Genomic DNA, 14,644 nt, shown 5'->3' on the forward strand with positions numbered 1-14,644 from the left:
GAAGAACAGATTCAACTATTATTCGCCATTGAATGTCAGGACCCAGAAACTAAAGCCATGCTCCAATTCTACTCAACTGTGTTGCCACAGACCATATTTCAGGAAATATTAGCAAAAGAGTTAAGGGTTATTCAACTGAAAATGGGAATTCTTCTATAACATGTAGATGACCTACTAATAGCTAGCAATATTTATGAAGACTGTTTGCTCAAAACCATCCCAGTCCTGAATCATTTGGCAAAAAGAGAATATCAAGTATCACCTCACAACGCCCAGATTGGCAAACAGGAGGTGGCATTTCAATTGAAACGGGGCCCTGGGAGCTTGATGACTGATTAAAAACAAGCCACAGCTACAATAAAAATCCAAGAGACTGAAGGCAGCTTCGTGGATTCTTAGGGATTACGGAGTTTTGCCAAATTTGGATTCTAAAGTTTGGCCTTATACCAAAACCACCGTAAAATTCTTTGAAAGGACTAGACTCTGAACCTCTTGAAGGGACATGAGACTGTCAGGCAGCATATGACACCTGGAAGGAAAAACTAGCTTTGGCCCCCACACTAGGACTGCCCAATTTATAGAAACCTTTCAAATTATACATTCGTGAAAGGCAAGAAATTGGACTTGAGGTACTGACCAGGCCCTGAGAAATAACCCTCAAAGCATAGCCTATCTTTCAAATAAACTAGATCACATGACAAAAGTTTGCCTGCCATGCCTCCAGACCATAGCAGCTACCTGTGACATCTTACAGGAAACAGAGAAATTCACTCCGGGGCAACCTACCATGGTATTTGTACCACACCAGGTTCTAACCCTATTAGAACACAACAGAGGGTACTGGCTGACAGCAGGGCACAAGGGAAAATACTACACCATTTTATTAGACAACCCAAATGTTATCTTACAAACCACCACTACCTTCAACCTGGCCACCCTACTCCCAGACACAGAGGGAAGCTCAGACCTCCAATGTGATCACTTGGGAATCACTGACAAAGTTTACTTCAGCAGACATAACTTATTGGACCAACCACTGACAGAACCTGACTGGGAATTACATACAGGTTGGGGTGGCTTCATGGAGAATGATCAACAATGAGCCGGTACTCGGTAGCTGATACACACAAGGTAATAGAAGCCCAAGCCCTCACCATAGGAACCTCGGCACAAAAGGCTGAACTGATAACTCTTACCACAGCCTTAGAATTATCCCAGGGAAAGAATGGTAACATCTGCACTGACTCTAAATATGCCTTCATGGTAGTCCCTGGTATTCCTCAAGGAATAAGGATATCAAACATGCAAGAGATTTTAAAATTGTTAGAGTCAGTGAATCTACAGCACCAGCACCAGGTTGCCATAATGGAGTGCCCAGGACAATAGAGGACAGTTCCTAAACAAGCCAGAGAAACCAAACTGCTGAGAAAGCAGCAAGACAAACAGTCTGAAGGCTGCCATTTCTTAGGGCTTTACTTCCCCACATGGACTTGTCAGAATTTAAACCCCATTACACAGAATGAGGGGAGAAATGGGCCTGTGAATGAGAATTCTCTTACACCGACCCTAATGCCTTATGAAAGATCAACACTCATAGTAGGATCTTACTCCTTGAGGCTCTAGTATACCCCATCCTCAGTCACCACCATGAAAGGACCCCTTATGGAAGGGGTGTTTTAATGGACCTCATTAGACCACATTTGAAGGGCCCTCATTCACGAAGGACCATTCAGAAGATTATCCAGGCCTGTCAGATAAGCCCCCAAAACAGGAACGTGCCCCAACAGCAAAGGGAGTACAATATAAAGGGATATGCCCATTTAGGGACTGGAAAGTTGACTTTACACAGATGCCTAAAACCAGAGGAAATTTTCAATTTTTATCATATACTTTTCTGTAGACACCTTTTCTGGATGGGTAGAGACATACCCTGTTAGAACTGAGACGGCAAATGAGGTAGCAAAACTTCTACTCAAAGAAATAATCCCTAGGTTTGGACTTCCTTACAGCATTCAAAGTGACAATGGACCATGATTCACTTCAGAAATCTCCCATAAGATAGGGCAGGCACTACAGATTCCGTGGAAACTAGATGCACCTTGGAGACCCCAGTCTATGGGGAAGACTGAGAGACCTGGCAAAAATACACGAGGAAGCACATTTGAAATGCGATCAGGAACTCCATACTGCCTTGCTCTGGGCTAGGGCAGCACCCTGATCAGGCTTAAATTAAGCCCTTTTGAAATAATTCATGGAAAACCCTTCAAAGTTTCAGTTTTATGAACACACCCTTTGGAACATGAATCAAAAATAAACAATATGTCAAACATTTAGGGCAAACATTAACAACTTTTCACAAGTTTGCTCATTGCAGGTCTACCTACCTGTCTAATGAGCCCTTATACCCATTCCAGCCAGCATATTGAGTCTAAAGTCCTGAACAGCAGTTAGCCAAGTCATGAACCAGTCCCTGTGACATCCTACTGACAACACACTCTTCCTTCAAGCTCATGAGAATCAAAACTTGGATGCACCGCACATGGATAAAGCAGGTGCCCCCAAGAAGCACTCAGATCTTGCTTACTGCTGTTGATGCTGCAAGGGAAAGATGAACCTGCACTCCTGAGATTTAAAACTCCTCTTTCGGAAGGGGACAGTGTCTCCCAAAGCGACAATGTTACAGTTCATTATTTTCTTTGACAATTGCTATACCTTATGCCCATGCTTAGACTGGTAATGCCTTTGTCCACATTTCCCACACAGTGGCTTCCTCAACAAGTTTATCCTGCTGTTGGATGTCCCACCCAAAGCCCCACTCAGGATTAGATCATGGGATTCTTCAGTCTCTCCCTCCAATTTCTAATTTCACTACAATGCCCCCTGTACTACTAGGCATACCCCTCGCTAAATACTTGATTGCTTGTCTACACAATAGGTCTCATGTTGGAGGCCCATCTGCAATGCTGCCTCTTGAAATATGCAGCAGTCTACCAGCTTCACTTGTTCAGCAGTGCCATCCTCTAGACACCACTTATGCCACTTTCTAAAGACAGTAATCCCTCTCCCTTGTGTAAAGGCTTCCATTCTTGACACCCTTCTTCCTTTAGTAGGTAACAAAACTCTCTGGACCCCAGAGATAGATAAGACTATGTCCCATGACAGCAGGAAAAAACTACAGAACATGAGACCTCCATCCATTTATCCTCATAAGATTGCAAGGGTCCAGAGTTTTGAAGGAGGAATTATTATCACAGACAGTGACTCGGAGTCCCAAAGAGTCTCTCCCATTGGCCAAGATGGCCCAGGGTGGGGCGTACTCACAATGAGCACACCAAAAACTAGAAAGATGAAAGGATTGAGTCTAGGCAAGCCAAGAGGTAGAAAGATGAATACACAGGACTCTAGTGCTCAAAGGGCTAGAAAGATGAAGGGATAGTTCCCAAACATGCAGAAAGCTAGCACAATAATTGAATAGGAAAAAAAAAAAAAAAAAGGCCCTCCCCTCCCGACCCCTATAAGAACCAAGGGCTTGAGCAAGAAAATGAGGATGGTCTTTGAGATGGGAGTCTACCATACTCCTAAGTTCCTTTTGCAACAACACCTGTCTCATGAGCTTGGCTTTTGTTGCAGCAGGCAGCCAAACCCACATTTCGATTATACTGTGTTCAAAACATAGAGAAGGATCTGTGAGCTTCACAGCTTTGGACGTCACTTCCCAGTTCAGTGTGGAACTCTGAAGGCTCAAAGAACTAGACCACGTTAGTGATACACTTATTGACGAAGTGGCAGTCTCACAGTGTGCAAAATAAGCTCTTTAGTTACATCTCCCCTAGGGTCATTAAACAAAATAACTCCTGCCTGTAAAGATGTCTGAAACTTTTGGTGGGTACTTTGTGGTTCTTCCATCCTTTGTGGAGAGAAGTCCTACAAAATCCAATTACAATGCTTGCCAATCCATGACTAACATGCAGTGAACAAACACTTCTTAAGTACTTGTTTCTAATTCCTCTCAACAGTAGTTAGGTTAAAAGTCATAACAACAACAGTGAAATAATTCTCTTAAATTTGGCATGTCTGAATCTGCGCAATGTTGGAAGAGGAAGTGCAGGCGAGATTATCAGTGCAACCTGAGACATTAGGCAGACCTTGTCCTCAGTGTAACTTGAGCCGCCTCTTTACATAACTGTGATTCGCAAAAACTTACTAGGTTTCTAATACCGTACCAGGCAATGTATCATTACTGTCTCATTTAATCTTTACAGTCAATCCTATAGGTAAGTCCACATTATTGGTACGATTTTACAGATGACAAAATAAGATCCAGAGAAATTAAATAACTTGCCCTCAACCAAAGGCTAGCGCAGAACTCAATGATCTGCCTTTTTAATTTCCAGACAAAAGGCTAATGATAATAAGCATCAGACACAAATACAGAATATATAATATGCAAAATGTTATTAAAATAAAGAAAACAAGATTCTGAGGTAGCTTATAGTAGAAAAAGGAATGCTCAGAAATTAATGCAAATGAAAAAATAAATACCATAATTAATTTATAAATAGAATTCAATACTAGTAAAACAATGTTGCTATTTTAAAATCTAAACACACAACTTTGCTTGAGCGTAAAGGACAAAGTCACAAAGCTGGCTACAAAAAGCAGACTTGCTATTAATTTAAGTAAGTGTTTGAAGAAATGTTCTTATCCATTGAAAAACATTCCATTGTTTATTAGCTCAAATATGCAGATTAAAGTGGATATCCTAACAGCACATAAGAAATACAGTCCAAAACCTAGTAAAAGGTGCCAGAAGATGCATTTTCAATGCTTTTAAGAGAGAATCACATCTTTAAAAAGTAAATTTAAAAAACAGCTTTTTAAAAATTCTCTCTTATACAATCAAGAGTAATAATTCATTTTTATAAAACATTTAGTGCTGAAATATCTAGGTCTGTGGGGTGATGGAAAGAACGCCAGGCAGAAGCATAGGAAATCATTATACAAAGCTTTGGGGCTTGGGCGTCCTCCTCTATTTACAAAGGGGTTGGACTAACCTATCCTGATAATTCAATGCGGAATTACAGACTCCTTGATGCACAAACAAGAGTGGAGTTACCACTGATCACCTTTCTTTTATCTTCTTCCTTAAAGATCTTTTCCACAGATTTCGCATATTTATAATCCATTGTTTTAACAAGTCTACCTACTATTTCTCAAATCAGAATTCTCTAAAGGATGAAAATAACCAGTAAGTTAGACTTTATTTTTAATAGCTGTCTTCTTTTACTCCCAATTAGATAAAAATTGAGTGTAGTTATTAAAATAATACACTGGTCAAGTAGTTCACCAACCAAGTAAAAATTTTGGAAAGCATATCTAACAAAGACTTCCCACTCAACAATGAGAAAAACAAAGAGGTCTCCAAAAAGCTCATAAAGTTTGTGTATTTCTGCAATTTTTGAACTCAACTCTGGAGTTCAAAGGACAATGTATTTGTTGCCATCAAAACTATATGATGGGGACAGAGACAAATGTATTTGAAAAAATAAATTAAAAAAACAACAAAAAAAACTATATGATGGGAAACACACTCTTTCAATCTCATTCTAGCATTCAAATTAAAAATAGTAACTGGAGCAGGTGGTGACTTCTAAATAGAAGAAAGAGGAAGAAACATTTTATTCTAAAATTCGAATTTTATCTATCACACCTAAAGCCACATGCACGTAATTGTTAACAGTTTAAGTGGATTCCATATTCAGATTGAATTGGTCTACAAGCATCAACTACACAGAAACTGAACGAGAAACAGAAAAACAGACAAAATGGCCTCTTACTCTATGAGACATTTTAAAATAATGTACTCGTCATAATTTAGTCTTAAAATAATAATTCTTTAAAGCTACACTAACAATAAAAAGGCATTCAAATTCACAGCATTACTCATGGCCCTGCTTAACATCGCATGTAATCAGTCACCTAAACACAATTCAGTGCACCTTGTTGGATGGATCACCCACTGGCACCTTTTCATGTCCTCTACCACCTCCTTACCTTATTGAAACAGATGGCAATTATGGCTTCCCATTCAGCAAGAGTTTTTAATTATTAAAGCTTTTTATGGTTGACATGCTTTATAAGATTTAAATTTAAAGCCCAACATATTTGTGTGCATAACAAAAAATAGTTCCAGCCACAGATCATAACTGTCAGTGCAAAGTGTTTGTCCCTCACAGAAGCATCCTGTTTCTTTGCTTGACTTCCACAAGTTTGGCTGTCAGGAACTGGAATGGGAACAATTTCCATGTTGCATAACACAGTTCAGTGTTTTGGACAAAGGGTGGGGCCTCTGGACTCCCAGTGACTATCTGAATGGATCTCTAGGGAACATGCTTTTCAAGAGGCAGAAGAGAAAAATAAATGGGCCAGAGGGTCAGGTTTTAACCTGCTGACTTAGTTCATTGGCTCTTCACACTCAGCAATGGCCTCTACACAGCTTCCATTTAAACACAGTTTCTTATTGATCCAAAATCCCAAAAAGGGAGATCTAGGATGAGTAATAATTTTGGCACACATTTGTATTATTTATAATTCTTTTTCTGGAGCATTCATTTTGATATAGCCTCCTAGCTCCTAAAAAGTAGGAATCATTTGTCCTACTTGCTTTCCCCATTTTTAAAATTATAAATAAAACTACTGATATTTACCATTCTAGAATATGTTAAGTACTTGGCTTGGGAAGCTGGTACAAAGGAAACCCCATCACAGTTATATGCATGTGTTAGGCTACAACTTAATATGAACTACCATGAAGGACACTCCGTTCTTGAAGTACATGCACTGTAGAAATGGGAAAATGGCACACTAATGAAGAGAAGAAACTGCGTAGAGGAACCTCCGATTTCACATTCCAATTTCTTAAGACTTGTATCTTCAGAAAGGAATGTTTGATGAACTACTAAAAACACACAGAATTTTTATAAATTATAGGTAACTTCACATTTTTAAAAACAATAGGTTATAATGAGCCTAAAAAAACAAAAGTGAACAGTTATACACAAAGAGCCTATATGTTATGGCCAAGCTTCTAATTTCATTTTAGGAGTCTTTTCTATTCTCATGCTCTTAACTGCTTCTTAATTCATAATACTGAAATTTGCTTAGTAGTATAAATAAAGTATGATATAGGTTCATAACATGGTAAGAGTGTTTCTCCTAAAGTATTTGATTTTCTTTCTATAAGAGAAGTTTGACTAGTCAGGTATGTCTGGAAAGCTTTAGATAAACCATTTCAAAGAGAGGAATTCATGCGCACATGAGAAACTCCTGTCTGAGCCTATATGTCTCATGTCATTCAACATCCTATCAGCCATTCACAACTCTGCAGTCAGTCTTCAGAAAGAAAGAAAATTTCCATCACACACCATCCTGCTTTGTCTTAGGAGCCAAACAAAAACAGAGGTTTTGTCCCGCCTCCCTGCCTCCCAACCTCCTGGCCTAAACCAAACCATGGGGTGAGGCTGCAAGGAGAGGGTAAGTCGCAGGTTCTTGCAGGACAGGCTTTGACCTTCGGATCATCCAGAGGTAAAGTGTAACATAGGAGCCGAGCCTCCTGCAGTGGGCAGAGGCCTCCCAGGCTGTTCCCTCCAGCAACCCCCTGCAGCTGGCGGGCAGGTTTGGGTTGGACTCAAAGCTGCTGCTGCATGTTCTCTGCCCCTCACTGTTGGTTCAGTCTTACCTGAGGCCACTGTATCCAAGGTAGCCTTGGCACCATGGAGGAGCCAGAACTGCCCCTCAGGTGTTCTTGGGACTGGTCTTGGAAAAACTACCACAGGGTTGTGGCCGCATTGCCTGAAGAGATGATAAAAAGGTCTCAATTCCTAAGGTTTCCCATGAGAACTGCTGATACGTGCTGCTATAGTTGGACTTTTTGCTGTTCCCTTGTTTTTGTGAAGTTTTCAATCAATTAGATGCCATCTCTATGTGGAAAGAGAGAAAAAGTTTGCTGTAGAACTTTCTACACTAATGGAAGAAAGATGTAAACCACCTGAACAATTTAGCCTCATACAAAAGGAGTATGAAGACTTAGGATCACTAAAGGATCCCAGCTTTGAGAAGGAGTCAACAGAAGCTCAATGTTTGGAGGCAATCTGTGAGAAGCTGAAGAGTTCCAAATCTGAACTGAGGATGAAATACACTTTCTAGAAAAAGAGTTAAAAGTAGAAAAATCTAAACATTTTCAACACAATGAATTGATGGTAGATTATTCAAAAAAGGATACAGTCTTTAGAAGATTAATTAAAGCCATTCAAATCACAAGTACCTGAGGCCAAAACAACCTTCAAAATATTTCAAATGAATGAAGACTGACTTAAGATAGCTATAAAAGATGCTTTGAATAAAAACCATCAACTTCAAGAAAGCCAGAAACAGCTTTTATGGAAGTTGAAGAATAGAAAGAACAAGTGAGTAAGCGCAACAAACAGCAAACAACATTTGAAGACTCCAAAGTATATGTAAAATTCTATATGACAAAATCAGATCAAGTATCTGACTGAATGCTTGCTAAAGATGCAAGATTGGGCTGATGTACTTGGATAAGATGTAATGGATGATAACTTGGAACTGGAAATGAGGAATAATTTAGAAAATGATAACAAACCAAAAGTAGATTTAAAAAAGTTGATTTATGCCACTAAGTTAAAGCCTTTAAAAACTCTAGAAAAAGAAAAACTAAATTTACACTCAATTTTCTTAAGCAGATATAACAAAGAAAGAGCTTAAAGTGTATTAAAAATCTTCAGACTGAACAAGCATCTTTGCAGTCTGAAAAATAAACATTTTGAAAATGAGAATCAAGAGCTTCAGTAGAAACTTAAAGGAATGACTGAACTGTCTATGTGAAGAAAATGAAATGACACTTTGGAAGAAATTAGCAGTAGAAGAAAATTACCATTTAGAGCAGTGATTTTTGACGGGTATACCGGTCAAAATATTTTTAACATATACAATACCTGATTATTTAGTCAGGGGCACTGACCCCTTTTCCTTTAGACTGTCAAATAAAAATATTACAACAGCCAACACAACAATAGCTGTTTGGTGTGAATGCCTTGTCTTGAATCACAAATGTATGTCATATAAAAGAATTGTATCTTTGTTTGTCGTTTCATATAATAAATTTGTATCTGATGGGTTAATTCTTGGTACCAGAAATTTTTATATACAAGTATAGGCAGTTTTAAAAAGTCACTTTGGAGCAGAAAAGGTAGATAATTACTACTACTACTACTTCTACTACTACTACTACTACTACTACTACTATTTAGTAAATCAGTCAAAATTATACCTATGTCTTGTCAGATTGGCAAAACATATATATTTTTTGGTGTGATGCAAAATTTTAGTATTAAGTTTATGTGTGCCACGAGACGAGAAGGGCTGAAAATCACTGGGTTAGAGAATGAAGGGAAACTTTCTAAAGCATATGAAGAGATCAGCCATGTTACTGAAGAGCTGGAGACCTACAGAAAGTGAACCATAGATTTAGAAGAACTGGAGAAAACTATTCATCTTTATCAAGGGCAGATAATTTCCCATGGGGAAAAAGCCCAAGTTAGCAACTTGGACTGCTGAAAGAAACCTCAATGATTTAAAGAAAGAAAATTCTTACCTCAGACAAAAATTAACTGAAACAGAGTTTAAATTTGAACTCTTAGGAAAAGGTCTTTACACATTTGATGTTCCAAATACAACATTTGGCAGGGAGTATTCCCGGTGTGGTCCCTCACCATGTGGTCGACCTACATCTGAAGTGAGAGCTTTTTTTCTCTCTTCCAACTTTGTGGAAGGGTCCACTCAGACTCTCACCTTTGCTTCCACAGGGAGGAGGAAGAGGCTCAGGAAGCCCAGGGAATTCCCTGGAACATGAGATTACTAATGAAAGAGGAGAATCAAGCTGTGATAAGTTAACTGATCCTCACAGGAAACTGTTCTGACTCCTGGTCCCTTTCACCTCCGTGGACCAGGCCATAGGATGGTAATTCCTCCCACAGGCCAACCTTACTCTGACCCCGCCCCTCCTCCACAAAGGCAAGAGCTCAGAAGTTTTAACTGATGCAAAGACTTGTTTGGTATTGATAGTAATAATAAAATCAGCCTGTTCTTTCCCTCTGGCCTTGAGATCTGCTGACATTCTAAAAAGTAATTGGTCTTTTCCTCCAGAAAACTTTGAAAAGTAGAAGTGAATTAGGCACCACTGAAGATTATTTGGGAGAGCTGTTAATATACTGAGATCTTAAACTTTCCTGGACTGGAAATTTGAACCACGTTCTTAAATACCTCAAATTTCTACAGCTTTTTTCAAGTTATCAAGGCATACCTCCAAATACTAGAACTTGTGCTGACATATATGAAAGGGTTAAAAGATAAATACTTGATTTAAACAGTGAGTTTTGTAAAACTGCAGCACCTTTCTGCAGGTCACTGCGCTTTTCACCTGCTCATCCTTCACACTCTGACTCAGCTTGAGTTAAAAACTGTTTTCTACCTTGAATATGTTCTCAAAGTCACAAGGGAGAGTTCCCATGCACCCAGTAAACACACTCTATTTTTGTTTAGCACCGGATTGCTGTTATGCTACAATGCTTACCCCACAGCAAGACGTGGGCAGCTCAGAATTTGGACATGTGTCTCCCCTTGAAATAAAAGTATATTTGATGTACATATGCACTAAAATTGAGCACAGTTGATGTTCCACGTCACTCTTCTAAAGACCATGCCTCTCCTCTGAGAGGTCACAGTTTGGTCAAAATAAAGTCCCAGGGCCTCAACATGGCCTATAAGGGTCTCCATGGTGTGTCCCACTGCTTCCTCGGCGACCACTGGTCACACCACTCTCACCTTTGCTCCTCTGCTGTGCCCTCACCTATGAGATTTACATTTGCCATCTTCTCTGCCTGGGATGAATTTCCCCAGACAGGCACAGGGTCTGCTCCCCTGTAAAAGAGCAGATGTCCCCTTATCAGTTCAAGCTCCCTTAGCCATTGTATATTAAACAGTACCTATGCTCCATACCCACCTAGCAATCCCACTCATCTGCTTGATTTTTCTTCACAGGATATATTCCACTGAGACATCAATTACAATGAAATTTCAAGTGAACAGAACATTTACTGATTGTTAAATGGTATTCTAATTGCTTAAAATAGTCTGGCACATAGTAGGCACGTAATAAACATTTACTCTCAGAGAGAGAATGGATGGTCCTTAAAGAGATTTGACAGACCAAGAAGAGAACAAGCTTGAATAAGTTAGAGTCCAAGACACAAACTCAATGACTACAAGGGAACAGCCTCTGCCACTCACTAACCTCGTCCTCTGCCTTCCTCAAATGTGAGATTAGCTCTAGCAATTAACCCTCTAGGGAAGAGGTGAAGTAAAGATCACAGTTCATGAGCAAAGTGAAGAGGCTGGAGGAGAGCAGAGAGTAATGTTCCTTCCTTACCTCATCTCAAAACACTCCACACTATACACTGTTTCTCCATAGGGACTTAATAATAAATGACTGCCAGGAAGCATGACCATTCTTATTTTACTGGAGAGGAAAAAAGAAAAAAGGAGATGACATTTTCTCATGATTTGAACTTATCTAGTTAGACAAAGTGAGAAGGCTGGTAGTTGTAGTAGGATAGGCAGGCCCCTCAAACTCTCACAACGTAACAAATCCTTTCAAAGTCTCACAAAATACATTCTTTTAAATTCTCAAAAAAAAAAAAAAGCACATTCCTCCTTTAAGTTCTCATAGAATACAAATTCTTCCTTCAAATTCTCACAAAATATAAATGCTTCTTTATGCTCTGGATAGGAAGGGCTTCATTTCAGGCATGTGGGGGAGAAAGGGTAGAGAGGAAAGTGCTCAGATGATGCTATTTTGAAGCTATTTGGTAAGAATGGCTATTTTTCCCTCTGATATTCTTGAACTGCCCAAATGTCATGTTTCCGTGCACTGCTGTCTGGATGCTATCAAAGGCACTGCTTCGAGGTGAGAGAGGAGGTCATATGCGCATCTTCTCACATGCTGCTACTGCTGCTGATTTTTTTTAAAAGCTCTGTGACCTAGAAAGGAGATGTACGGTATGAATGATGCACGACTGCCGAGAGCATTGAGCGTCATCAGTCTATTTATACCTCCAGGAAGGAAAAAATGAGTACAGGGCAATGGCTCTATACCCCGTGGACAGGGTATGCAAAGCTCATCTGGAAGAAACAATAAACAGCGAGGGAAATACTTTTGTCATTAGTGAGGAATAAAAGGTGAGGCCATATTTCCATTGCCCTGGGTCTTTCTAAAATTCTGTGTGCTTTTAAAGAATTTCAAGTGGATTCCTGATGTTTCCCACTACTGTGCAAAGCATTCTGAGTCTGAGTGAGAGACACTGCCACCCACACTTTAAAAACTGGCTTCATTCCATATGTGCTTACATACTCACATGTGGCTGTAATCTGCAGCCATTTGGACACGCAATAAATGTGGGGATGAAGTTTTTCAGGCTTAACAAAGTATTTGGGAAAGCCTCCCATATAATTGTGTGAGTTAACTCAGAAAAAGGGGGAAAATGAGAAGATTCACATGGATTTGCACAACATGGTAGAAAACATTTTTCCCAAGGTATGTAGTCAGCTTCTCTTAAATGGTGCAATATTTCCAGAACAAAGCAGGGGAATGCACCCAGGTACAGATGTTAACACTTATTCCCTGCGTCATTGGAGAATTTAAAGCCAGTCTTTACCTCTCGCCTTCTAGTAGTTGTTTCTAATATAAACACTATAGTGTGGGGCCCAATGGAAATAATGCTGTGAAACTGACCCATGTTATGTGTGTGATGTCTGCCAACTTGATTTGCTTTTGGAGATTTTACTAGCAGTGGTGATGGGTTTGCTGACAACTGGCAAGAGTGGGAGTTGTTTTCTAAGGCTCAAGATTAGGTGTTTGCTAGTGTGAAATTTATTGATCCTCAGGGGCTCAAACCTGGTCCTGGATTCCTTCACCGAACACAAACTGATTTACTTTGAACACACCCAAGGTTCATAAAAGAAACACTCCCTGTTTCTATCACTGTCCAAGTCTTCTCTTCATGTCTGAGGCTGAAAATATAAGGCATGTTGCACCCTTTCCTTACATTTGCTGAAGTCAAATTGGATTTTAATTCATGGTGCACGCACTATCGTTACATCATATGCACTTCTCGCACAGCCTGACCTATAAAGGAGTTGAGGCTAGGTCTTGAATTTTTCACATAAAATAGAATTAGTGCTTTATTTCTTTAATTTTGAACACTCACAAGGCAATTTTTGAGATTATATATGTCCATAATTTGTTGTCAAATCAATGATATTCTTAAACTGGCTGCAACATGTAAAAACATAGTGATTAATGCATAAAGTCAATGTATTTCAATAGAATAAGAAACCTTATCTGATTGACTAAGCTCCTGAGAATGTAAATGAACTGATAAAAACCACCACCACTGAATGGTTTTGTTTGTTTTTGTTTTTTTTAGCAAGAGCTTATGAGTTTATGACTACTTGTTCTTCATGAGCATTCAGTGCCAGAAAGAAGAACTGGGCAGTGTGAAGGCCTATTAGGGAAAAGACATATTTAATGCACATGGAAAACTAATATTCATGATGGAGAGGCTGGGACCTACTAGGTAAGGAGGAGACAGGGGAAGCAGGACAGAAATGAAAACTCAGCCAAAGGTACTTGATAAATAGTTGCTGGTTGATTATACAAAAGCAAAGGAAAGATGTATTAAAACCCTTTCTGCATGTGCCACACTACTGAGAACAGGAACTTAATATTTGTGGGCACCATAATGTTAAAGTTCTCTTGTCCTTTAACTTTCCTCTACATAAACCAATACTGCAAGGCTCTCCCTCCTTCATTTCGTTCTCTCATACTGCCACAAAGAAGCTAACTGAGTGATCCTGCCTTTAAATGTACATAAAGCTGACAGACAAGTCAGTTGCTCTTTGGATAGGTTATGGAAACACAAAAATTCAGAGGGATCTGAACAATTGGGCAAATTTTCTGAGAGGCAGAAGAATGATGTTCTATGAGAAAATTTGCTAAATGAATAAAGCAGACCAACAATTAATAGCTATTTCTCTTGTTAAAAAGATATTTTATTTTCATAAAATAGTTTATTTTATGACTTCTATATTTAATATTTAATTTATGCTAATGTATCTCTTCATAATTTTTAGTATAATTACTGTAAGGCAAAGGAAAGCTAAGAGATCTACTCAGACATATTTAACTTCCACATAAGAATTGGAGGAAGGTATTCTTCTGTGAAATATAAACAAAACACTGGAAAAGCAATTACTGGTCAATTCTTTTTCGATCAAACAGATATCACTTTGAAGTTTCCTTACTTTGTGTCTATATACTTGATCACACAGATAATCACTATTTATTTCAGAAAACAATAACGTATTTCCAAAGAAGTTTATATCAGCAAATAATTCTGGTATAACTCTATTCTTAATTTCTACTCTCACTCACGCACATCCTCTTACATACCTATGCAAGTAGTCAAGCTCCTATATGCAGGTTAGAGGGAGGATGACAGAAATACAG

The 14,644-nt window shown here is 39.0% G+C and overlaps 1 protein-coding gene and 1 pseudogene across 1 annotated transcript in view; one reads left to right on the forward strand and one right to left on the reverse strand.

The window, feature by feature from the left end:
- The window catches only part of PDE3A (phosphodiesterase 3A), a 278,997-nt gene that overhangs the window by 187,997 nt on the left and 76,356 nt on the right, over window positions 1-14,644 (reverse strand). The gene's annotated exons all lie outside the window — the stretch shown is intronic.
- Window positions 1,099-10,117, forward strand: LOC129085071 (melanoma inhibitory activity protein 2-like; annotated as a pseudogene).

Source organism: Pteronotus mesoamericanus, unplaced genomic scaffold (genome assembly GCF_021234165.1).
Source record: "Pteronotus mesoamericanus isolate MK-2021 breed Mesoamerican mustached bat unplaced genomic scaffold, CSHL_Meso_final scaffold_21, whole genome shotgun sequence".
Classification (NCBI taxonomy): Eukaryota; Metazoa; Chordata; class Mammalia; order Chiroptera; family Mormoopidae; genus Pteronotus; species Pteronotus mesoamericanus.